The following is an 11,815-nucleotide window of genomic DNA, read 5'->3' as shown; positions in this document are numbered from 1 at the left end:
AGTGTAGTGTAGTGTAGTGTAGTGTAGTGTAGTGTAGTGTAGTGTAGTGTAGTGTAGTGTAGTGTAGTGTAGTGTAGTGTAGTGTAGTGTAGTGTTAACAAGGAAGTTAGAGACAGGATTTTAAGTATAGGTTTTCATAGAATACTCCTATCAGAAATACAGACTCATAGAGACTGGTTTGTCTGGGAGAAGTCTGGGATGGATTAGATTTTAAATGCAGAGAGAATATCCATATAATGAAGTTTAGGGTATAGTTAAAAATTTGGAAGAGATTTAGACTGAAGATAGGTATAGGCTTAAGAGAGAGGTTCTTAGGAGGACTCTAAAAATTGGTGAAAGTAGAAAGTCTTTCAAAAGAACATTTGAACATATGAGAACACTCACTTTTCTTTGTAAGGAGAAGTCTAAAGGAAAGAAAACAATAGTGTCTGTGCTGGGAAAAGCAATGTAGTGCATAGAATGATGGAAAATAGTTTTTCAACAAAGTTTTGAAAAGTAGACACATCTAAATGTTTGGGTAGGTTTCCCTGGTCCTTTGAAGAAGGCAGTTTTTGTGGAGCAGTCATGGCAGAATGGGTTTCTGATATTTCCACTCCTAATTCCAACCTTTTCATTCTTTCTTCAGTCAACCCTGTATGTGTTTTGGTTTTCATGCAGCGATTTATGATTTTTAGCCATTTTCTGGGAGCATAGAACTCATCTTCTTTAAATGTGTTTTTAATTTTCTCTTCTTAAACATGTTACCTTACATGACTTCAAGTCAAAATTTACCTAAGTGCTAATTTCATTTCCTCAAATGCATGGAAGTGTAATATATCACCAAGAAGCACACTAATGCCTCACTCGTAGGACTTTTATTGTGACTGGCAGTAAACAGAGGGATGACTCATGAATTCCCTATCATTGCCAGTTCTCCTTTTGCTCTAAGTACAACGATATTTTAAATAAGGTCTACTGTTTTAATAAAGATCATTAGAAAGCCCTCCAGAGTTCCAGGACCTTCTGCACGTGAAGTTTCTGGGTTAGGATTGGACACATAGCCACTTTTGTCCCCATTTGCACAGATTAGTAGTCAGGAGGGCACATAAGTTTCACTAACTATAATCATGCTTAAATTGGCAAAAATGGAATTTGTTATTATTTGCATTTGATATGCTAATACCTCTCCCCCCCATTTTCAGTGTGCATTTTTTGATCGTCACGGTGACTATTAGATGGAGGGATCATTAGACCCATTTTATACCTGAGAGAACTGAGGCTGGAATATTTAAATACTTTGAGCTTCCTATTTAAAGAATAGAACCAGGATTCAAATCAGCTCTTTTGAACTTTGAAAAACTATGTTGCCTGCATGGCTTATACAATTTTATGATGTATTTGAAATTTAAGCTTTACTCCTGGATGGCAAGAACTCCAGTTTGGAGATGCCTATCTTCTTACTAGGGATAAATCATTTTTAATTTGCTTTCATCACATTATCACACACCACGTTGATTGTAAGGCAATGAGTCTATATTTAATTTTAATATCAACTCTGAGTAGATGTATTTTTCCCCAACATTTTATTATGAAACTTTTTAAACATACAGCCTCACATTCATATAGTAACCACCTAGATCTAGCAATTAACATTTTATTGTACTTATTATATAAATTCAATATCTGTAATCTAGCCATCATCAGTTACTTTTTGGGTATATTTAGAAATAAATTTTAGATATCACTATAGCTCTCGTTAATGCTTCAGCTTGTATATTATTGACTAGGGTTTGGTAATTACACACGTTTTTTCTTGTAATGTTAAATTTACATGTAGTGAAATGCACAAATCTTAAATGTACGTTCTCTGAATTTTCATAAATGTTAATTTGTAATCTAAGTATTTATCAACATAGAAAACGTTACTGTCAGTAGGTGTCTTTTTACTGCAATTTTGTGGATTTTAAAAGCAATTAGGTAGTAAAACCTGTCCAGTCACTAGAGGGCAGAGCAGTACTATACTTTAGGCTTTATTTGAAAATTTCTCTTGTAAAAATTGCTGAACATGAGAAAACATGTTGATGCACAACTAAGTAGAGATTTCTTTGTACTATTATTGCCCTGACTTGCTGTGAAATCCGATAACATGCTTACATTTGTATCAAAGGAGCCTTTTTGGCAATTGTATTGATTGCTTCCAAAGGGCATGATAATTTAGAAGAGTGTAAGTATCCCTCAAGAGAAAATACTAATGATTACCAAGAGTGGTGCATTAAGTCATTTCTACTATACGTACTACCCTGAAATTGAATTGCAGGTCAATTATGAGACAAGTTTACTAGTAACTGAGGTTTAAGAATTTACTGAAATGTAGAGCATCTATTCATATTTCAACTAAAAATGTTACATCATTAAGACTGAAATTACAAAGCAGTAAATGCAATGAACTGATTATGGTTCCTTTTATAAACATTAAGATTTCATCAAGTTGCTGTTGACTTGATTTCATTGCTATTTGAAAATTTCCTGTTATTCTCATATTTCCATTTTGATAGATTTTAAAAAAGTAAATCCCTGAAGCAAATCAGTCCTGTGACTAAACTGTATAGTTCTGTCCCATAAGATAATTTTATTTTGAATATGCAATTTGAACTTTATAGAACAATTTGGGCTTTATATATGTCACTTCTCATAGAGACAGCATAAGTTATCAAAAAGGTACAAATTTTGAAATTTGAAAATTTGAGCCCAGTTATGTTCTTGTTTGTGACTTTGGACAAGTGACATTACCTTTTTGAAATTTCTAAATAGGAGAATTGGGAAAAGTTCTTTTCTTATGTTTGTTTGGGGGACTGTGTCTGACAGTCTCCAGTGCTGAGACTGTGTAAAGATGACTACTAATGGGTAAAGATAGAAACTCAGAAAAGCCTTAGAAATGACATTAAAATGGTGGATTAGATCATAAATTTCACAGCATGAAGTCACCTGTTACATTAAGTAAATAACGCCATAATTGAAGTTTCCAAACCAAAACCTAAGTTCAGATAGTTGACTTTCTCCCTGTCTCTGAGTGTCTTTGGTTGCTTAATCTTTCTATAAGTACTGACTCTTGTTCCTCTTACTCTTTATTCTACTCTCTTATTTCTTTGTCCCCTCTCTCTGTGTTTCTCCTGACTGTCTTTGGTCTCTCTCTGTGTTTTTTCTTGTCCCAGGCACCCTCAGGAAGATCCCAAGCCTCTAGCAGTACCTGGTATCATCTCCAGCATGTTTATAGATGTGGAGGAGTCACTGGGATATTGAGACATACCAGAGGCGATTTGTTCCACTGTAGTAAGTCAATCAGCATTTATTAAGTGACAACTATTTATAGAGCTTGGTTGGTGGTGCTTTAGGCGGGGAGGAGAATGAGTTAGGGTGTAGCCTAGAAGAAATAACCTTGTAAACTCTTCTTGGTGATTCTTGTAGGCTGGACACACATGCAAACAACTACAGGAAGAGACCCAGAGTTAAGAGTAGACAAGACCAGGTGGCATTAATTGGGGTTTCTACATGAGTTTAAAATTAGGTTTTGAAATATGACTGGAGAAGAGAGGGTAGAAGTGAGTAATTTCTATGGGGTTTGGCAAACCTATTCCTTGCTTGTGCATGAATCATTGGTTGGTGGGGCGGTAGTAGAATGAGAGTGGTGAGAGTCGTCAGTCTCAACCTTACTAATAGCTAATTTTACTTAAACTCTTAGTCTTAGAAAATGCAGGTGTGAAAATAAGGACAGCTAAGTTGATAATTTTCCATAAACAGTCTGATCTATTTCCAGTTTTAAAATTTATAGAGTTTAAGGATCAAATGTGATTATGAAGTACTAGTGAACTACTATGACATAAAATGAATACTGACTCTTTAGAGTATGATCCAGAGGTACATTTTAAACACTTAAGGTAAATTTAAATAAAATAGTAAACTTCTAATAAGTCAAATTTGTTTTCATGTTGATAATTTATTTTGCTGTTGTAATTTAGACACCCCTTCCTAGGCTTCATGGCTTTTCAAAGTTGGATTATGGTTTGAATCCCTCCTATGCAAGCTGTGAAATCTTGGGCACTCTACACGATAATGCTGAATTTCACTTTCTTCAAAAAACTAAGGGTGAAATATTTAGTGTTGTATAACTTAGATAATTTTATAAAGTCCTTAATGTATCAAATACTTGTTACTTGAAGATATTTAAGAATTTCCTGAAAATAGCTTGTTGAATATAGTATTTCTGAGAGTTTTATGAAAATAGAAGTAATCCTGTAATTTTAGCAAATGCTGTATAGACAAGGAATATCAATAACATGTGAGTAAGCTACTTTAATATGACTTAAATATGAAGAACTAAATATCTACCATTAACTTAGAACTATGTCTGAGTCATTTCTTCTGAGCTTTCCACTTTTTTTTTTAATAACAAATTGAGATTGGTAGGCTAATGATCTGTAAGATTCCTTTTGACTTCAACATTTTATATTCCATCTTTATTTGAAATGATAAAGTTTCTCACCGGATGCCTGAGCACTACTACTAAAGTCTTAAGTCCTTCCACCGTGGTGGGCTTTAGGCCCATAGCTGTATCATAGCAACCTGCCAGCAGTTGTCTCCCACATCCCAGTAAGTGGGACATACATCAGATTTTCCTTTCTTTCTGTTATTTAAAGTTAATTTGTTCAGCATGAATCCATTATTTCTTTGGGAAAGTGTTATGACTGCCTTTGGCTCTCCATTTCATTTAGCAGGCACCCCAGACATTGGACCATGCAAAGCCTTGAGTTCTGTCCTTTTACTGCTGCTCTTTCTCTAACCCCACAGAGTTGCATAAGCAGGGCAGTTTTTGTGTTACCTTGTGTTTTCTGCTATACAATTTAACCCCATGTCTTTCCTCATAGTCCAGTTACCATCTTAAAGTCAGTGTTCTATCTACTCTTGGGTCTTTTTGTGGAGTTAATGGGTTTGTCTTCATTGAATACTGGAGAAGTGATAAATTCTTTTACCCTCTTGATCAATTCCAGATAGATGATGAGTGAACACCTAAGCTCACTCTCTTGCAACCTTTGCTCTGTCTTCCCATGATATTGCAGACTCCCACTTATAAGCTACATTAATCTTACAACCACTTTCTAGGATTATCTGGCTCTCTTGAATTCTCACATGACAATTACCTAAGCCTGCTACTTGTACAGAATTCATTTTATGAATGCCTCTGCATTCTCTCAAACAGCAAAAGTGCCAGACAACAGGCTACACATAGCCAGGAATCTGACCTTGTCTTAACTTTCTATAAATTAAAAACACTGCCCAATCACTCCTGAACACCTTGACCAGAGAGCTGTGTATTTTATCGTGAAGCAGTATTATTGTAGGCTCTTTTTTTGTAATAAGAATAAACAAAGTAATCTAATCTTGTTCTGATGTTATGGACCTGCTTTGTCAAAATTCCACTAAGTTTAGCAGTTATTAGGTCAAGAGGAGACTACTGCTAGAGAAGATTTTTGTAACAAAAAAGATGGTAAAGGGAAACATTAACAAAAGATTTAGTTTCTAATAACATTAATTCTAAATAAAATTTGGAATACTAAAATTCCTTTTAGTTTCTCTTTTAATGGTAAATATTATAAAAGCCTATTTGTTAAATTCCTATCCCCAACCTCTATGCACACACCACCCAAGAGATTCTGGGCTGTCCAGCCATGAGAATAAGAAGCCAGACAATTTGTGGTATTTCACCCCTCCTACCTGCTTACTTGACAAAACGCTGCAAAAACGTATTATGCCAAATGTTCTATTCTTGAAAGAAGCAATTAATACTATCCTATCTCTAGAAGAGCAGAATACTTCTTATTCCTAAGGAATATAAGGAGAGAAACATTTTTTTATGCTTATATGGGAAAAAGGGGGGAAATCACCTGACATGAAAACTTTACTGATAGGAAAATGTTCATTCTAACCACCTTTACATGATGTCTTTGATTAATGTGAAATGTTTGACCTGTTAAGTATTTGCATTAATATTTTAAATTATCAGTGATAAAGTTTCTTTTGCAGTACTAATTCACTTAGTATTTTATTAATTTAGACAGGCTTGAAAGTGCCTCAGAAAATCTTACAGTACTCATTTTTATTCATATTTTAGTTCAGTATGACTTGAGAGAGGGCCATAAAGTCTCTGATTTAATTGCAGAAAATATTAAAAATAAACTATAGTTGGATCATCCTTAAATACAGTATGCAATTTTAAAATCATATAAATATGATGTTATATATTTCTTCAGGGGAAACTGGAGAATACATTTGTTAATCCATTCTGTAGTGAATGGACTCAACTTGAAAAAGAACATTTTCTTTTAAAGATTTACTTATTTATGCATACAGAACTGGGATACAGGCCAGAGGTGCAGGGGTGGTGAGAGTACTCACTAGAGACAAAGTGGAGTGCAGAACAGGCAGATAAACGAACTATACTGCTGAGAGGAGCAGCGGGTGGGTCAGGAGAGGTCTGCTGCGCCATGTGGGTCACCTCTGGGGCAGAGATTGAACTTGTACTAAAGTGACTATAGCTTCTTAGTGCTGTGCTTTAACCTGCTACGCCACCAGGGAGGGCCCTGGAAAAGGAAATTTTAAATGCTAAATTAAGAATAACTTTTAAACTACATATTTAATTTTTGCTTAAGTTTTGCATTTGTGATACCGCAAAGTTAGTAATACATATAAAAGTAATATTGTAGTTGAGATTATGTGATTAGATGTATAGCTACATGAAATATAAATATATTAAAGAGAATCTTATTAAAATAGTTTTGAATAACCTCATTCAAATTAAGGTTTGTTGCAATGACAATATTCATTTTGTCTGGGAGTGTGTATCTAGTAAACAATGAAATATTCAAATGGATCTGTAATTTTGAGGGGAAAAAATGTGAGCAGTTAATCTTTCCCTGAAGTGAATTTCCTTCTATATTACCATTATTATCTTGGCTGCAAAATTCATATTTCTAGAAGGCTGAATAGGTTTTACTAATTCTGAAAATAAGGATTAAAAAAATAAGGATATGAAAACAATAGAGCATAAAATTGAAGCTTAACATTAATTTATTTTGAGGAATTGCTACTCTTCAAGGAATTTCACCTAGACATCATAAAGATCACTAAATATATGGTTTCCTTTTGTGTTTTCGCCAGACTTTTTTTCCCTCAGCAAATCTCAAAATCTATACATTCATTTTGTGCTGTCAATGAACACTTTACTCCCCTTCCCTCTGCTGGCCAACCACTGTGTCTCAATTGAAGGATGGCATCATTGACCTGAGGTTAAGGTCTTTTGGGAGCTTAGACAATTTTGGGCTGCTGTTTCATCCATTTATAGTAATTTGCTGTTACTTAACCCTTACACTGGGTAGATCGTAGTGCTGCCTTCTTTGAGCCCTGTAAACACAGGGTTTCTGTAGTCATCATTTTGTAGCCCACCAATTGCTAAGAACCACTCTGGACCTAGGAAGTTGGTACTCAGGGACTCTAATTCAGTGAACTTCTAGATCTCAGTTCCAGGGTAAGAGCGGGCCTGATTTCAGTGAATGGAGTTTCCAGTCAGCAGTTCTCTCGGATTACAATTGAAGACAGATTCTCTTCAGCTCTTATTGGAGCTTACTTAAAGGTTGATTTGAGAATGTTTCTTTTTCCTTTAAACTTTCAGAGATTTGCCAGAGATCTTTGTTGATTTGCTAGAGATTTTTTGTAATTAAATGATTTCAAAGACACTCTTCAACAGTAGGTTCTGACTCTCTCACTTTTTGTGTTTACTAATTTTGGTGAAGTCCTGGTTGGATTGTTTTCCTGTTTCTTACTTTACATTTTTGTGGGGATTTTAGAGAGCAGTAGGGAAACCCGCTGTTTTTCACTTCTTCTCCTCCATGTAGAGTTAATAGGCAAGGGAAAGATGAACCTTGGTGAGTTTAAAGGATTTTAATCTGTGATTTTTAGTGGGGGCTTAAGAGCCACTACTGTAATTAAGGGCTGTGTATCATGATGATGTACATCTATCTGGAATAGAGGTTAAAACAGTAAGAGCTGGAGTCACAGCTTCAAAATAATCATTTGTGATAGAGGGTCAGTAGGAACTTTCTGGCTCTTGATCTAGGGAATTCAGAAATTTAGAGGAAGGAGACACTATTTTACAAAGAATCAGTATCTGACTTAGGTGAAGAGGAATAGGAAAGGGACATTTTTAAGTAGTACAAGGAGTTGGGCTTTACATGTACTTTCTGAGATGTAGTGAAAGACAAAAGAGAATTTGGGGCCTGGTGTGTATATCCGGGGGACTTATGTAAGGGGGATACGCAAAAGAAGGGTGTGGGAAAAAATGGGGACTATTAATCTGGGAAATTCTGAGATTAGATTGTGTGGTACCTTAGAAGAGTTTGGATTCAGGGAGTGGAAGGTGTTTTTAGAACTTGACTGGAATAAATCTGGGATTTGTTTGGACATGGATGTTATCATATAGAAGTTTCTCTTGGGAATTGACTTCATACCTAGGAGTTTAAGAAGGAAGAAAATAATATTAACTCATGCAGTTTTGCTGCTGTCAGTAATTATTTAAGGTGGTATATGACATTCTTACAGGGATTTTCCATGATACTTGTTTTCATTCTTACCATCCTGTGGAGCAGGTACTAGCCGCCTTTTACAGGTAAACTAGTGGGGATCCTTAAATTAGACAACTAGCAGTGGCAAAAATTAATAACCAGTTCTGACTGCCAACCCCAAGCCTTCGTTACTCCCTTGCTCTTACTCATGAAGCATGGGAAGGGAGAAAAGACGAACTTTTTAAATCATGTATTTGATTTGTTACATACCCCATTTCTTATCAAGTGGATTATCGAGTGAATCCAAACTAGGATTGTATTCATGCATATTTGAACATAGTTATATGTATGTTAGTATACCTTAGCTTGCATTTGACACAGGTTATAGATATTAGAGTTTGCTATTTCTCAGCCACAGCATTTGAGAAAGTACTCTTTTCTGAGAGTTAGAGAAAAATGTCAATTGACAAAATTTTTGTCATTCTTTTTAAACACCAATTTAAAACAAATAGGAATAGGTGATAGTTTTTATCAAATAATATTATACAAGAAATAAAGTCAACATCCCAGTTTCCTACAATGAAAATTAGAGGATAAACTGGAATGTTTAGAAAAGAAGAATTTGGTTTGATTTTCTTACTCATTGAAAGGTAGAAAACTTTCAATTTTAATATCTGTAAATTGTTAAAAATGTTGCTACATGACTGAATTAACAAGGAGTGGGATGAAGTTTATTTTTTAATGGAGGGATGGTTTTGTTTTCATTACCCAAATGGTAATTATTTTATAGTATTAGTAATATATTCCACAGAGGAGAGATTGAGATTTGAAGAAATGGGTATTGACTTCAATGAAATGCCTACTACCAGTGCCAACAATCTCTTTACCTCCTGCCCAGAACATTCTAGCAAGTTTTTAAATTGATATTAATTTGATTTTATAATCTGCCAGTTTTTCTTAAAAGCAGTTTCCCTCCAAACTATGATTAGTTAAGAAATACCTATTTAGTTATGCTCTGTTTAAATGAGGTTTACAAATCCATTTCATGTTGCTTTCATCCATAAATTGTTCTAAGTGGATTTTTTTTGTGGGAACTTTTTTTCTTGGACACTCATTTTTATTTCTCCTTATACAACCTGCATTTCCTTCAGCAAAAATAGTTGTAGGCTCACAAACAAGAAGCAGCTGTCTGAAATATGTTCATTGACTCAGCTGAGTGCCTAGTTGTCCAACAAAAGTTATTTGATTTGGGTAGTGTAAAGAAGTAAAAATAAGCATTCAGATTAGATTTTGGCTGCTGTAATAAGAACGTCAGTCTGTAAATTGGAATCTAAAATCTACATGTAGTCTAATTTTATGTTGATGTTTGGAGAGATTTAAACCTAAACACTACAGAGACTATAGAGTATATTCACTGTTTCCCCCTGAATTATTTCCTTGGTTGTCAAAGGGGAAACATTGAATCTTGATCTCAATATCAACTTGACAAGGGATATGTCTCACTTACTGTACGCAAGATGAAAGAAATTATAATTTTATGTGTATGAATTATTTGGTGAAAAAAATAACTAAAGAAAATCCAAGAATGAAAGGGATAGAGAGGCAGAAACATACTGAGAATGATGTCCCAAAAGACAGTTTGGATCTGTAAAATTGAGTGGTATAAAACTATTCACACATTTTTACTAGATTCTTATAGAACTGCAAACTTTTTTGAAAGACTACTGCTGAGGATATTTAGGGGAGTAAATAGAGTGTTGATAAATCTCTGGAATAACTATCCACAATGGAAGAATATACTAAAAGAATAAATTAGTTGCACTTAAAAATGCAGGTTAATTTTGAGTGTTTTCTGAGATTTGTCCTTGACAATTATATATCTTCAAGGTTTCTACTTGCAAGGTCATTCTGAATAGGCACAGAAAGATGAATAAGTTGGGACAAGTCCTAATCTCCAAATCATAGCCATTGATAAAATGCATTATTAAGTCTTGAAAAATTGGAAATACTTCTTCCTACTTGGTAACTTTAAGGTGAAATATAATCAAATTCCTGCAATATTGAATTGATATTGAGAGTTGATGTCACAACAGTGTAAATCCATGCAACAATTATTTTACAAATTATTTTATAATTCTTAACATAGGTTATTTGAAAACGATTGCTTTTAATCTCAAATCACAATTTGGAAAGGAAGTACTGGGAGAATTTGACCTACTTATTAGTAGAAAGATCCTGGCTACTTTGTAGACAGATGGTGCAAGTGAATCTGCTTTAAGTGGAAGCAGATCTGGGATAATAAGATTATAGTTAAGTATGGAAATCATGAAAAGAGCATATGTAGAAAAGTGTTTGTGAGTTAAAGCGAAAATTTCATTAAAGTTGCACCGTGCATTTGAATCTTTTTTACTCTTTACAGTCACCATCTTTTCGAGATAGCATCCCCTAAACATGAGTCGTAAATTGCTTAGAGGTAAAATTTGGGGACACCTGGTACAGAAGACTATGGTATATTTTAAATTAACACTATAAGTTCATTAAACCTTTCCAGGAGATTATCAAATACATATCAGATGCATTTTCTTAGAAGTTTGAATTCCTTTTTGGTTCTCATGTTGTTTTGCCTTGGTTTTCAAGGTGCCTGGCAAGATACGGATAAAATTTTTTATTTTGATTTGCATTTCTGTTTTTGAACTTATTAAATAAATAAATTTAATTTACTTTTTGAAGTGTTACCTTTTCAGCTTCTTAATGATGAGTAAAAATGAAAAATTACCCCATGGGTGACTTTGTACTTAATCTTAGCTTTTTCAATTTGAATGAATTCTCGGATCTTCAGCAAATTTCTTAGTATGGGCCTATGGGCCTGAAATTCATCTTCTTTCAATGAGGGAGTTAAACTGGAAGACCCTTTACATTTGTTCTAGTTCTAGAAATGTGATTTTGAATGAAGACTAATGGAGGAGTAATCCTAAGTCAAGTTAGATGAGGTCAGTAAGAAAATAAGTTCCATACTCAGTAAGATTTTTTGTAGAGTTTTGATCAGAAAGAAAAGAGAATGAGTTAGTTTAAAAAAAATGGTCCATCTTCATAATTTCTTCTACAGTCTCAAAGAAGGCTGTTCTATTTGGTATTATTTGATAGGTTATATTTTGGGTCTGGGAATGCTATTACCATTAATTTATATTAAAAATTTTTTTAGTGTTCCCACATTAAAAAAAAAA

General features: G+C 34.1%; 1 protein-coding gene across 5 annotated transcripts in view; it reads left to right on the top strand.

Annotated features, from left to right (window-relative positions):
* BBX (bobby sox homolog (Drosophila)) overlaps positions 1 to 11,815 on the top strand; it is a 258,107-nt gene that overhangs the window by 118,342 nt on the left and 127,950 nt on the right. For 4 of the 5 annotated variants that reach the window (XM_012732817.1, XM_012732804.1, XM_012732812.1 and 1 more), the window contains exon 4: positions 3,192 to 3,309. The exons of the other annotated variant lie outside the window; for it this stretch is intronic. The gene's annotated coding sequence lies outside the window, so the exon portion shown is untranslated. The remainder of the gene's footprint in view (positions 1 to 3,191; positions 3,310 to 11,815) is intronic. 5 annotated transcript variants of the gene reach the window in all.

The sequence above is a fragment of the Condylura cristata genome, unplaced genomic scaffold, assembly GCF_000260355.1.
Source record: "Condylura cristata isolate star-nosed mole 26May11 unplaced genomic scaffold, ConCri1.0 scaffold00003, whole genome shotgun sequence".
NCBI lineage: Eukaryota > Metazoa > Chordata > Mammalia > Eulipotyphla > Talpidae > Condylura > Condylura cristata.
This window is presented reverse-complemented; position numbering and strand designations above follow the sequence as displayed.